The sequence below is a fragment of the Euprymna scolopes genome, chromosome 2 (genome assembly GCF_053919585.1).
Source record: "Euprymna scolopes isolate OS-2025 chromosome 2, ASM5391958v1, whole genome shotgun sequence".
Taxonomy (NCBI): domain Eukaryota; kingdom Metazoa; phylum Mollusca; class Cephalopoda; order Sepiida; family Sepiolidae; genus Euprymna; species Euprymna scolopes.
In genome coordinates this window covers 13716317-13731752 of record NC_136483.1, presented here as the reverse complement: position 1 = coordinate 13731752, position 15436 = coordinate 13716317, and the positions used below count along the sequence as shown (strand labels likewise).

Here is a 15436-nt window from a genome sequence, read left to right as displayed (position 1 = left end):
ATATTAAGTACTTACTTGTCATGTCGAAATTTCTATACATTTTTATAAATTACGAAAGATGATCCAATCCATCCAATAGTAATAAAATCAAGTAAAAATAGAATTTATTGAATTATTGAGTTTATTGAGTGTATGTTTTAATGTGGAAAAGTTGTGCGACTAATTCTGTACGACAAGCTGACTTATCTCCCCTGTTTTCCTTGAAATCTGCCATTGAAAAAATAAATGTCCGATCGCTCAAACAAATCATAGTCTGATTTTTTCTTTTCTTTTGAAAAATAGATCTAACACATTTTCTACTGGATCCTTATTCGATTTTATACTAATTTCGACATGACACGTAAATACGTAATGTTTTCACCTGAAATGCATTTATTTCAAAACCCACTATTCAGTAGAGGCACCGTTTAGCAGCGTAACAGCAATTCCACTTCATTTAAATTCCTTTTTCGTTTTGGAGACCGAACGTTGTTGCAGTAAAACATTTTGTGGTACTTATGCAGAATACGGACTGTGCTGAAATACTAATGGGGTTTGTATTACATTGTTACAGACTGAAAACTGATAGGGGACATAGTTTTGAAAGCCGGTTTATCATAATTTTTTTTGTTGGTTTCCGATTACTTTTTGAGTGTATTTGAAAGATTAAAGCTAATTTCCAAAAGGAAAAAAATATTTGTACACGTGAAAAAAAGTTATAATGAAAAATGTTTTCACAGTGACATTCGGAAGCTGACAAATTCATCTAAATTTTCAAGTTAAATAAATTCATTGTAAAAATCCCTTGAAAGATTGGACTATTTTTAAAGTCCTAAGCTATTGAATTAAATAAATTAAAAAAAAAAACACCTTGTTTGTACAAAATCCACAGAAGTACGAAAAAGTGGTAAAAAAATTTAAAAAATATAACAAATCTTATCAAAGTTACTCTTTTACCTATCTGGACGAAAAATGTTTAGTGATTTTTACTCACTTTAAAACGTTTAATCGGTTCAAAAATCATACAGTATTTATCGAACAAGACAAATGGCGGCGAGCTGATTGTTAAATACGTGAAGTTTGGAAAAATGAGTTAAAACTAAAAAATGGTACAAATACTGCCCGAAACCCACTCAATATGTGCCATGGTAGCATATGTTGGTGGGTTTCTAACAATATTGTTCATAATATTTTTAGTTTTAACTCATTTTAGAAATTTTGTACAAGTTTCAAAGTTGCACTATGAGGTTACCAAGTTGAAAAATATGCACTTTATAAGAGGGTTGGCAGTTACATCGGCCGAAACGTTGTGAACAATAATGTACACCAAATGATGACGTCGCCGGTATTGTATAAAACCTTGATGATTGTACATGTAGCGTTTGGCCGTTTGAGGTACTTAATCCAAATAATTCAATTTATCAATCCTCATTTACATTTCGAAAACAAATGTAAGAAACAGTAAACACATTAAATTACGAAATATAACAAGCAATGTTAAATTAAAGTTTGCATACCCCCCCACTGTATCCCCCCCCCCGCATATCCCAAAACAAGTTAAACAATAATCTACTAGTGTCATTCCAGGTCAGACGAGCAAGTATATTTGATGCTGAATAAGTTCACCGATTATTTTTTGCTTATATGAAGATGCTATTTATACAGCCAACAATTCTGTTTAAAATATAAAATAAATAAATAAAAACTTTGTGGTGAGCGTACTCGTCAGCGAAGCAAAATCTCATATTACACGACTGATTTTGATCTCGATAATTCGAATTGAGTTGTCTCCCTTTATTAAATATGAGGGATCGAAATACGTTTTCGTTTCCTCATAAAATTTTATTTTCTGAGTTAAAAAAAATACTTGATCAATGTATGTGAGTTTGAAATATTACATTTTCGTTCTGTGATGTACATCATAAATACTTTTGGGTTCTCCTGTAGGAGATGTCTCCCTTGCATTCCATTTTATTTTAGCTAAGAAAAAATACATTTCTTCTAATATTGCACATCATATTTCATGTCCTTCCTTAACCAATAAAGAAATCCTTCTCGATCGAGGCAATTTTTAGGCATTTTCCAGTATAATCAATAAAATGATGGTAAAAAAAACAAAAAACAAACAAAGTTGCTTCTTTATAATAGTGCGTCATCCTCAGGGTTACCAAACAATAAAAAATATTTGAGGCCACATCTTTCAGGGGAAAAAAGCCCCCCCCCCCAAAAAAAAAGGCCAAATTGATAATTGTAACCAAATTTCCACAAAAAAGCCAAATCGAACATTTAAATTGTTAGAAGAAATAAGTGTATGTGTAAAACATTCATATCTTTTTCATTGTGCTTGTGTAAATTGACTGGGTTTAAACCGACGCATTTCAGGTGAATACATTATATAACAAATGTTACCAAAAAGCAAGATAAGTTAGTTACTCTTCTACCGTGATAATTTTTTGTTTTAACTTATTTTAAAGCGTTTATTTACTTCGAAACGCAAGTAGTGTCGAGTCTTAAATTTAGAACAAGAAAAAATGACTTACATTAGATGGTCATCTGGGTATTCTCGATAATCGCTAAAAAATCGAAAATTAAACAAAATACTGGTAGAAACCCATCCAATAAATGTCACGGTGGTTTGTTTATGTCCTAATCCAAAGTATCTTATATTTTTTCCCACATTAAAAATCGACCTTGTGTCTAACTCATCCCTGGGCCCCAGGGATGAGTTAGACACAAATTAGTCCCCCCTCCTTATTTGCATCCCCAGGGACCCTGGGGATGCAAATAAGGAGGGGGGACTAATTTAAGGGGAAAAATAAACATAAGAATTAATTAGTACTAGTAATTAGATTTCGTTTGGTGTTGGATTTCTGTTTACTGTCCGCTACTTCGGACCTAGAGTTAGTGTTGTTACCCCAGTATTTTGACTGTCCACCATCCCAGAATTTGAGTTGAACCTGATTTGAGGCTTAGTGACCGCCGTCCGTGACTTTAGCTTAGTGACTCTGACTTTCAACGTAGACTGGATTTTTTTTTTTTTTTTTTTTTTTTTTTTTTATTATTTTATCTAAAATAAATATTGTCATATTTACTAAACATTAAACACGTATATTAACTTACTCGGTCGTAGCCTTCGTAAATAGAAGGTCGGTTCACTAAAGTCACGTAACCTGTTGACGTCACAGAAGAAAGTACAATGGCCACGGTTAAACGATAGACGACTTTTACGAAGCTTATTTTAAAACGGGTGCATTATAAAAGTAATAATTAAATACACTTTTAAATACTTCCGTTATATTACAGAATAACTCTTTATCTTTTGGAAAAGAGAATACAGTCACTCTTGGACCTATTTTATAAATCCTTCGGTAATTTCTTTGAAAAATAGTCGTCTATCACTTAACCCTGTCCATTGTACTTCATTCTACGACGTCAGCAGGTTACGTGATTTAAATAAAACAGCCTTGCATTTATATAGGGCACGCTTAATTAGGTTAATATGCGTGTTTACCAACGGGGCATTTAGTAGTATAAACACAACAAACGAAAAAGTGGCACATAAATATAAACAAATAAATGCTACCATCGGCAAAATAAATTACTCTTCTACTTATCACGATAGTGTTTTTTTTTTATTTTTATTTGTTTAAACTTATTTTGAAGCGTTCATTTACTTCGAAACGCAAGTAGTTACGAATCTTACGTTAGAACAAGAAAAAAATGGCTGAATCGAGAAAGGCATATGGGGAGTCTCGATAATCGCTCAAAAATTGAAAATTAAACAGAATACTGGTAGAAACACCTAATAAATCCACCATAAACTACTGGTATTAAAAAATGAGTACAGGGCGAAAAAAAAATTCCAGAGGACGTTGAATGAATAACTGAACATACCACATCGTGATTACACTTGAATTATTATAATATGAAATCATAATCTAAACTTGAATTTTGACATTCCAATTTCACACTTCCCACGGAAAACGTCGCTCTGGAACATGTTTGTTTACATTAAAACATATTTACTAGTAAGATAGTATAATCTCATTTTTTAGGGGGAAGGAGATGGCATATGTAGGGGTGGTGTACAATAATTGTTTTTTTTTTATGCTATTGCATTTTTATTTAAATAATCGATTAATAAGTAAAAAATTAAAAAGTCGTAATTTTAAAACCGTAAGTCGCATCGCGCAAGAAGTAATTAACTAATTTTTATTACCATAAAGATGTCAGTCTTCCTTCCTTTACTGAGATCCTTCGAAATTTCAGGGGCTTCTCTGGACTCGTTAATGTCATCGCCATTAGCATTTTTATATGTCCTCCTCTGTGATGATGAGTCATTAGATTTTATTTATTGTAAATAAAACCTCACCTTCTTCAAAGAGATTAATTAAGGGTGGCTGTACCTAGACCAACGTCCGGTTAGAGTACGTACCTGTAACTGTTCTTCCAAGAGGGTTCAATATTGAGATACCTTTCTGTTTACATTTTTAGGTTTAATTCTTTTCAATTTTCGTATTAGTTTGTTTAAGTTGGGAATGGGGTATCCTACTGGTTGCCAGGCATTCACCTGCTATCTCATATTCAAACCGTGAGATCTTTTTTAAAATTCTAACCGCCCCTTAGGTGCAATTGTTTGAATCTCTCTTGCACTTGGTTCACTGGGTATATTTACCAGGTAGTTTTTGAAAATCTTATGAAAAAGTTGCTCCTATAATTACTGAAATGATGGAGATCTTCCTAAGATTCCAATTTCTTTTTATGTCATACATAAGGCCTTGGTATTTTGTTATCTTTTCCCTCTTGACTCAACCCAGCACCACTGAGGTTTTAAATGTTTCATTTTACTTCAGTCGTAGTTTTCAGAAATTAAGGGGGGGGCCTCCTAGGGGTTAACATTTTGTGTCTCAAACACTGAGTTAGTAAAGAAGTTGAGAACATAATTTTCCTCTTCTCAATCGACCATTTAAATGTGTTATAGTATATCTTTCTTGTGGTCTCTTGGTTTTACCGGATTGCAAGACAATGATTAATCTAGTCTGGTGGAATATCAAGCTTTGTGCTGTTACTTGAGGTAACATCATTTGTAGAAGATGCACCATTCCTCATACACCTAAATGTAGATTCCATGAACAGGGCTTCTTTCTTAGAACTGCTCGCCTGTGGAGCTCTATTTCGTTTGCCTGCTTTCCAGCTCACTACAATCTGATTGTCTTCAAGTCCAACGTAAACAAGTTCTTGATGAACTGTCCCCCTAAGTAATCCAAGTTACAAAATTCCCACTAATGTTTACTACGCTAAAATCATAATAGCTAATGTATACCATTAACCCGTATCCTCGAGTGGCCTCTGGGCCTTGATAAGTGGTAATCCCCCTGTAAAAAACAACAACAAAAAAAAAAAAAACAGTGTAGGGTCCGGTAGCCATACCGAGGGGAATTTATTTGAGCTGTGAATATCATGTCACTTGGTTTACTTGTCGAGAAAAGTATACTCATTTCAAGTTGTCATAAAAAAAAACCCTGTACAGAAAGACCTTAGACACTCGAGGATAGTGTCTATCTTGTAGGCATTCGTTTAAACTGGACTCCAAAATGCTCTAAAAAATCCACCATGATACAATAATTATTTGAAGGTGCAGTTTACACGATCGTAATTATTGTCTGAGGTTTTTGTTGGCTGAAGGAAGAAAATGTTTTTCTCTTTGATTTATATGCACAAATGAACTGTGACTTCGGAGTTAGTTCCTATTTTAGTCACTTAAATTATTTATGGTTTCACCATTACAGCCAAATAATTTTTTTTTTTATGAAGAAAAAAATATATATATAAAAATGAAGCGGTAAGTTTCGTCATACACATGAAACGCTGAAATGAAAACTACAACTGAAATATATTTTTACTTGCTATCTTTATAAACAGGTTAAAACGAGGCTAAGGGTGCATAACTCTAATTTATAATTTCCTAAGGACAGGGACCCGTTTTTTTTTTTGTTTTTTTTTTCAAGAGTAAATACAAAAGCAAGCAAAAATAATTTTTCATCATTTTCTTCATTTTTTGCTTTATTGAAAATTTTTCAACCAAAACAATGTTTTACCTTTTTTTTTTTTTTTTTTCAAAAACAAGGAAAGGTTCCCTGTCCTTAACTCTGAAATTATGAACTTGAATTATGTGCCCTTACTCTTCACTTGCAAAAGATATGAATTCATCTGTTTGCTACAATGAAAAGAGGATTAAGCGAAAACATCCATATGAAACAAAAACAATCAGAAAACATGCGTAAAGGGATCAATATTTCACCTAAAAATTGTATTCTGGCTTCGTCATGATAAAGGCATGTTACAGGAAAAACAAAATATTTATGTATACAGACATTGGTGGTAGGAGTGAAGTGTTGAAATGGATTAAACACAAGTATGTGTGTGTGAGTGAGTGAAAGTAGGAGGTAAATATATATACCTGGAGGAGGTGTAGTGGGGGAAATGAAGAGTAGATATGATGAAGAGGTAGAAAAGACGTGTGCCAGACTTTAGAGGTAAACATATTAGTAAAAAACTGGTAGGTGGATGGAAAAGATGGGAAGTAGAGATGGTATAATAGAATTAGTATAAAAGATAGGAAGTTGGATAGGAGACTAAGTGTGTGTGTGTGTGTGTGTTAGAGGCAGGATAAGGTAGTTATGACTACAAGATCAATTTAACCCTTGGGGTTTTACCTCGACTCCAAAGCCAGCAATATCGGCCATTTTTTAAATGACTTTCCCCTGTTGAGTGAGAAGCGGTGAAAATTTCCTGTGCAGTTCCAGGAGGTTCATTTTCCCAGGCCGCTGCTTCCTGTCTTTTTGGTGGAGTAAGTTTATTGTTTAGTGTCTCAGGCACCCTACTGGAGAATGCCGATGGGGTTGCCCAGGCAATTTTTAAATGACCAGATTGCTCCTCCTTTGAGGTGCTGGCTAGACTTTCCCCACTTTCCTGACCTTGTGTTACATCTTCTTGCAGTGAGAAATACATAACCCTTGTCTGTTAGAATAGCATTTTTCACAATTATGATTTTTGGCAACTGGAAGATGAATTTAAAAGAAAAAAAAACAGATTGCTATTGATGCTATGGTGTGCAACAAAAGCTACTTCCATCGGGCGTCTGTGATGTATGTTATATGTAATTAGAATTTTAATTGAGGACAGAAATATAGTTTAAGAGTAGAAATTAATTTTATCCAAAATATGGAAGAATTATCTGAAATGTAGACCTGGCTCCCCGTTTAAATATTGTTTTAATTAGCTTGTATCTGTGGAAATTTTGTCACATAAGTAAAAATAGGTTGTAATAATGTGAGAGGATCCATAATCTTTTGAAAAACACATCTTTTGCGTGTAAATATTATTTATTAATTGCGTTGCATGCACAATCTTATATCAGTCATTTTGCAATCATTATTACGGTTGACAATGATCATTCATACCTTTCATTACTGGTATTTCTGTTTGAACTCTTTCTATGATCCTCCTAGACTCCTGGCAACTTAAGGTGTTTTGACTGAGCCACAAACTTGATTACCAATGATTATATTTAACATGAGACAAGGCTTTCAAATTCAACAAAACGTCTGTCGTTATGTTCATCTGATTCACCCAACTTAATTTGAATACTATGATTGCAAAAAACATGATGAAAATCCAATTGATGTAAGGAGCTAAAAAGATTTTTTTAATACTTCAAGGTTCAAAACTAATGAACATTAAGTGTTAGATAGATTCAAACCTCTCAAAACAGTAATTCTTCTCCCTTTGTCAGAAACATCATTCATGGAATGTGAGGACTAAAGGACAAAATAAGGGAAGCAAGAATTATGAGGTTGCCGGAGTAAAGCTAGAGTTCACTTTCTACCTTCCTTCCTTTTAAAATATTGCAATTTCACTAATTTAGAACCAGATTCATGGATATTAGAATTGCATGTGTATTAATGAAAACCATTATCGTCACATTTACAATCAGATATGAAACGACAATGTTTGATATGTCATAAAGCCCAACAGCGAACCAATCTTTGTTTTCATAGGGAGTCAAGTAAATAGGAAACGTTATTTTAATAAAAAATGTTTTGGAAACAAATGAAAGTTGTCTAGTATTGTAGGGAGTTGCGTCGAACCAGACGTGAATTTACGTGGGCTTGCAAAACAGAATTTTTATTTAAGCAGGGACACTTTTCATTGGATTTAAATATTTTCATTTAATTTAAAAACTTAGAAAACCAGTTTTCTAAATTTTCAAATTAAACTTAAAAAATAAACAAAATAATGTTTTCGAAGATGTGACCACGTTTTTCTATTTAAAATTCGCATAAACACATAAACAGGCTCTAGAGAAAATTGTTAGGAGTGTGAAAATATGTGAACGTGTCTGCACGCTTTGTAGCTTTGTTCAACTGGTGAATAAGAGAAAGAAAAAACAAAATGGCAATGCTCAGTTGATTTTTATATTCAACAATCGCACAAACTAACGTGAATTCTTGCTGATCTTATGCAAATTAGATGATCTTGAACTGTAGGCAAACAAGCTGTTTGAAGAACGACAGTGTTTTTCTGAAGAAAGCTGGTTGCATACACTTGCTATATTGAGGCATGGCATATTATTTGAAGTTAAGAGGTAGTACGAATTGCAGCGTCAGTGAAAAGGAGTTCTGCTAATTTATTTAGAACACACGCCCATCAATTTCAGATTTTACAACAACTGGTAACATGGGATATATACCGTTTCTCTTTCCGTGAGGGGTCAACTCCTAAGATTAATACCACCAGCAAAATGAAAAAGAAAAAAAAATTATAAATAAGTTGTCTTAACAAAATGATTTTAATACTTTAATAAAAAAAAATTATAACATTAAAATTAAACTTATGAAAATGTTTTTGCAGATGTGAATAAGTTTCTCTAAATATTTTTTGCATTATGCATACAGACTTGTTTTATAACCTTATTTGCACAACACAAGGTGAACATTCGATTCGCTATACGTCAGTACAGTAATATTTATCTGCCTCCTTCCACTGCAGCAAAGTTAGACCTAGCGACAGCATATAGAGGGGGACCTAGCTCCCACAGATGGGTGCAAAATTTGCCATAATCGGATCCGTCAGCATTTTTCTGTTGGGGCACACAACCAACAGGCAATAAACCAATCTCTATTCCTAAAAGAAAAGGCAATACCTGGGAGGATGAGCATACGTATATCTGACATGGATATCTCCTTCCTTGGAAAGATATTTTATGTATTTATTTGCTATGAATGATATTGTGTTACCGTGGGAACAATAGTGTTCCTTTATTTTGTTATTTTATTTATTTATTGGAAGGAGGAGGTGGATAATGTTAATGGTCTGTCACTAATTGCTTAAAATCCGTCAATTCCTTTCCTCAAAGAGATGCCCCCCCCCATGGATTGCTGCATACACTAGAGCCTCCTCCCCCTTCTTTCTTAGCTTTTGTTTCTTTCCTTTATTATTATTTTTTAGACTAACTTTATAGATACTGTGTAATAGGTGTATTTTTTTCTTTTGAGCAGAATGGTTCCTTTCTGTAAACACTTATTTTTTTATTCTCAAGTTTTTATTTATTTCTTTTAATGTTTTGAACTATTGTACTCAACTTAATTGTCTTCATGATGTTATTGTCAACAATTACCACAAAAAAGCACCCGAAGAAGCTGGAGACTTATAACAGTTGAAACAACAACCAAGATGAGGATAACTGTCTGAAACATGTAAATACTGAAAAGAAAGAAATGTCTTCCTACATCGTTTGCATTCTTGTTACAATTATTTTATCATTGCAGCTATTACAACTGCCACTTTTTGTTATTGATAACGCCAATCACAAAACTAAAAGCAGTAATAACAGCAATAGTAGTAGCAGTAATAATTTTAGTAGTAGTAGTAGTAGTAGTACTAATAATGATTTTAACAAAGGAGTTTGCATTCTATTGAGGCTACTACATCACTTTTACTGATGCTCTTAGAAAGCATGAATCCATATATCCTCCTCTAAGCCACGGATTAAATTGTAGTAGAGTTCTTTGGATAGTAGATGTAGAACAGTTGAGGTAACAGGTTCAGTTCAGAGGAAGTGATAAGAATAAACAGAGAAAGAGAGAGATGTATGGCACAATGATGGTGTCAAACAAAACACCCATTTCCAATTTTTTTATGAGTCAGTATGGAAGTAGTTAGGTGCAGAAAACTGTCATAAGAATGCTTATAGTTATGTGTAACATGGTTAAATTAAAGATAGCAAACAATTTGGACTATTATTCTCATCTTACTTTCACGGTTCGATGAATGTGACTGCTAATCTTTTTTAGGTGCTTTATTTTTAAAAGTTGGAAATCTTTGTCAAATTTGGGAGCCTTTATGGAATTTCAAACTGAATCTTTTGTTTAAATTTTGAGGTAGTGTTCTCGTTCTATCACTCATGATTGACTTTTGGCGTTTATGTTATTCTTAGTTGTCGCGTATCGTAGGAATAAATTTTCTATCTCTAAAAGACTATCATTTTGAACTGACTGTTGATCAATGCTTTTATCCAATGTGCCACAATGTCCATTTTCAGATATAAAACTAGAGGCATTGATTCAATATATATTCAAACAATCACAATCCTCATGCAATCATCTGACTGAAGTATTTCTGTTATTTGTAAACAATTTTTTTCACATGCATTATAAAACTTAATTGTACAGGGGAACCGGAGGTTTTTTTTGTTTGTTTATCAAAGTTTACATGTGATGTTTTTATTTAAGCAGAATAGATTCTGCATCGCTATATACCAGCTATATGACTCGGCCACATCACAAATTGTTGGATTGCAGGTGGAGTAAGTGATTCAGCACCTCCTGTGGCAATATCTAGCCATTACCTTTTCCAGCATTGGATTCCACAAATTTTTGATTAAGAAATTCTTTCCAGATCAAACCCAACGGTTGTTAGCCAATTATTTTTGCTTAGCAGCTGCGTCGTTCTTATCAGAAAGTCTGCTGCATGGTCAATGTTGTTTGGTTTTTTTTCACAGAAGAAATATTGCAGATCTATCTCTGCTCTATCCTGATTTATGGCAGATGCTCAAATAAGCTTCAATCTATGCCCTCTCCCATCTCATAAAATCATCCGCAACAAACTCATCTAGCTACAACTACTATCAACAATTTCCTCTACTCTATCTTTGCCTAAAACTAAACTCGAACTGCATGAACAAAATTTCTTTCCTAGAACTTCCCAACTGACTACATGGTAGATTTCAAGTCCAGTGTAAACAAATTCTTGTTGAACCATCCTCTTAAATAATCAAGTTCTGCCCAATTTCCACCAATACTGATCATTAATGCTGTCTCATTTGACACTCAATAACTTATTCTCAAACAACTTCCTTGGGGAAAAAAAATATGCAAACTATCTAATATATTTTTCAGTAGATTTTCTTCAATTAATTGAACACGCCGCATAATTTCTCCATTGATATAGTCAATTAATTTCATGTACATTATCTTCTGAAGAAATTATCATTCAAATGCACCCATCTATGTTGTCTGATCACAGATTGCCAGATTTCACAAGCATAGAAGAAGTTTGATTGCATGAAAGTTTGGTAAATGCAGCATTTGGTTGAGCATTGAATATCTAACTTGGATCACAGACAGATGTTGATCTTGTGTGCATTTCAACTGTTAGGCATTGATTTTGAATTCCTTTCCACACACCTGCCTCAATCTGATATCATCGTATATATTTATTATGGGTGCAATGATCCATCAATGTGTTGTGATAGTTTCAATTTTCCACTGTATTTCTTTTAATAATATGTTTACATTTTGTGTAAAAAGTTTTTAATTATAATTTATTTAAAATTACAATATAGTATCAAGTATTTTAATAGTTCAACAATTATTTCATTTTAAATAAACATGAAACAGTCACATTCTACAAAAAATAATTTTCAATCTATTGAAGTAACAATGACTGTTTCATGGATGCTATCGAGCCATAATGTTAACTCTCAACTTGATTCTGTTTTTTGAGTGATCGTGTCAATTGCTGGTGCTGATATTCTTACGTTTCCAAATTGACATTTACTTCTGCCTACTGGATAATTCTTTTAGTAACATACATTCCTTGAAATTCACTGTTTATTTTCATTGGCTATTCAAGTTGTCAACAAGGATGATTATCCAATGAAATCATTTGGTTTGTTAAAATTGCACCCAGTTTCGCTTTTGTGGAGTTTTATTTAAACTTTCCATTTCAGTTAAATTATGCTTTTATTTTCATGAATTGAAAAATTATTACATATAGGATTATTTATTCAAAAATTTTCCATCCTATCGTTTGAAATTTTCTATTGCATTGTTTGAAATTTTAAGAAAAGGAAAACGTCAAAATAATACCATCTTACTTAAAATATTCAATGTGTATTAATAATTGGTATTTCGTATAGCATAATCACATGGACACATTGGGTTTTATTAGATCAACAACGTCGAGCAGCAATGAGCCTGGCCAACACCAGATGGGTGACCATTTGAGAATACTGTGTGCTGTATGTATTCAGATAAGTGAATATGTATAATACCTCTGGAAGATGAACACTTCTTGCCTTGCACAGTTCCAGGTCACTCTTGGGTTAGATATAGTACACGTTAGCTTCTGATATTCTGGAAGGTTGCCATACAGCGGGTGGAGTTCCTCAGCCATAGTGAAGGCAATGCATCTAGAAATGGAGGTGGTGAGAACCAAACCAGATAGTAAAAGCCCATTGGCTGTGTATGCCACAATGATGGTGTCAAACAAAACACCCACTTCCAATTTTTCATGAGTCAGTATGGAAGTAGTTAGGTGCAGAAAACTGTCATAAGAATGCTTATAGTAGAGTACAACATGGTTTAATTAAAGATAGCAAACAATTTGGACTATTATTCTCATTTCGACGGTTCGATGAATGTGACTGCTAATCTTTTTCAGGTGCTTTATTTTTAAAAGTTAGAAATCGATCCATTGCAGCTTTTCTTATCAAAACCTGAGGAGGTCTTGATTATTGCTTTAAAAGATATCCAATGATGAGGCCCCATTTAGGGTCTGTGAGGAATGTGGAGTTGCCTCTTAGTTACCATTGCTCCCAGATTCACTTTGGTTCAAAGTAGTAATATCTGTTAGGGCATCTGATGCTACCAGATCTGGCTGTCTTAAGATACTGGCTTCCTGACCAAAAATACTATTTCAAAGAATGAAACCAATAAGAAATTCAAATTTAACAAATCGTTCATAAAAAAATCGTTCATCAAATTTAGCAAATCGTTCATGAAAAGGCGAATTAACGCAAAGCAGATGACATTGCATTATTGATAGCCAAGGTTAGATATAGTATTTCCACTTCAATATTTTTTAAACAGTAACTGTCAAATTTTTTTAATACACGAAGAGTAGCCAATGAGTGAAAAAAAAAATTAAAGTAAAGACTCCCAGGTAATACCAGATTGGTACAGCTCGTTATTTATACATTGATGAGTTAACAAGAACAGCTGCAAAAAAGTTCAATATATTTTTAAGAATTTTTCTGCAAAACAATTAAATGAAAGCACAAATACTCCCAGATAATGTTAGGTCGGGATAGCTAGTACTATTTAGTATTTATGTTTTGATTGTAAAAAATACTGAATTTTTAAGATTCTGTGAATTCAAAGTTTTTGTTTGTAAAGAAGAAATTTGGTCACATCTTTGAAAATATTATTTTGTAAGATTAATTTGAAAATATTAGAAAAATAATGTTATAAAATATTAGAAAAATAATGTTATAAAATATTAGAAAATAATGTTAGAAAATATTAGAAAATAATGTTATAAAATATTTTATTGAATGATTAAAATCGTTTTGCAAAATAAAATGATCCATCCCCACCTTGTAAAACCAAGTTTTCTTTTAAAAAGGTGTCTTACACTAAACGTCTCACAAAAAAAATTCAATAATTTAATAAAATGAGAAGTATGTAGTTTGAAGCATTTTGTATACTGTGAAAGGAGTTATGTTTAAAGACAATGCAGTATTGTAGAGAAACACAGTTGGGTTCAGAACAAGGCAGGTAAAAGGAATAATGACATTATTGAAAGAGTTTAATAATTTTGAATTATAAATATTTATCTACCAACATAATGTGCCGCACCAGGATGGTAATGTGATGTTGAGTTCTCAAATTTTTTTAGGTATACCTCACCTTCTGGAGGGGGAGAAAAAAAGAAAAAGAATAGGTATAACCATAGTCAGAAGAGGTTTGCATGCTTATAAATTATTTCTGAAATGTGGGTTGGCATTTGCATTAGGTATTGTTAAATATTATTACAATATTTATAAATGTTTTATGTGTTCTACATTTCAATTGTTTACTTAGAAGTGTTTACATGTATACACAGTTTATCCTTTCCTTTTGTAATAAATCTAAGGGAGATAATATTATTTAGTTTCCTAAAATTTTCAAATTAACCTTTTTATTTGTACTTTAATTAATGAAGCTCATTAAAAAAATAAAAAATAAAATTGATACAAAATCAAAACTGAACAGACTCCAACTCTTAAAGCAATGAATTTGGTCTGATTCTAACATCATAGTCTTATGCAGAGAAGGGGATACTGTGTGGTGGAGGAGGAGAAGCTCTTTTCTGGAGCTGGATTTCATTTTGTTGTTAGGGGTAGGGTTACCAAATAAGAAATGATTTAAAGTTTTCATTTTCTGAGAACAACAAGAAAAAAGAAATGTTCACCGCCTACTCCCTCCCTCTAATTATCTCCACCTCCACTTGTACTAAAGTAAACAAAAAGCCACATATCGGATGATTTTAATCGTAATAAGTCAACAGGAGTTTCTTTCTCTTGGGATCACTAGCTGATAATATTGCTGTTGTAAAAATATCTGAAGTTGGGAAGTGTCAGAGGTTGTCTGCAAGCGACAATGCCTATAAGTCTATTTACTTATAAGAAAGCTAACTTTATTTTATTTTTTATCATATATTTTGCCATTTAGTGGTTTAACCGCCTTCCAAACTTATATATTTTAATTTTTTTTATTGAAATCACTCCAGACAAGGTGTGAAGCCACTTTATATAAGAAGTTTAAAAAAAAACTACTTAAAGCTCAGAAAATAGCGATTCTTCCTCCTTTGTCAGAAACATCGCTCATAAAATGAGAGAACTACAGGACAAAATAAGGAAAATAAGTTATGAAGCTGCTGAGAGTAACATAATCCTTTAAACATATCCACTGCTAAGTTGTAATACCATGAAAACCTCCCACTACAACAATTGTAATTCAAAATTAGCAAGTATAAATGTATAATAAAGCATGCTAATGCATATTAAAAAATCTCGATTTGTATCTGGAGTTCGTATGTTGCGATGCAAGAAGAATTCAATTTTATGAATGAT

The 15436-nt window shown here is 32.7% G+C and overlaps 2 protein-coding genes across 2 annotated transcripts in view; one reads left to right on the top strand and one right to left on the bottom strand.

Annotated features, from left to right (window-relative positions):
* LOC145288721 (uncharacterized) overlaps positions 1-3213 on the bottom strand; it is a 58115-nt gene extending 54902 nt beyond the window's left edge. The window contains exon 1 of the mRNA XM_080136352.1: positions 3100-3213. The gene's annotated coding sequence lies outside the window, so the exon portion shown is untranslated. The remainder of the gene's footprint in view (positions 1-3099) is intronic.
* Positions 1-15436, top strand: part of LOC145288758 (talin rod domain-containing protein 1-like) — a 69954-nt gene that overhangs the window by 1779 nt on the left and 52739 nt on the right. The gene's annotated exons all lie outside the window — the stretch shown is intronic.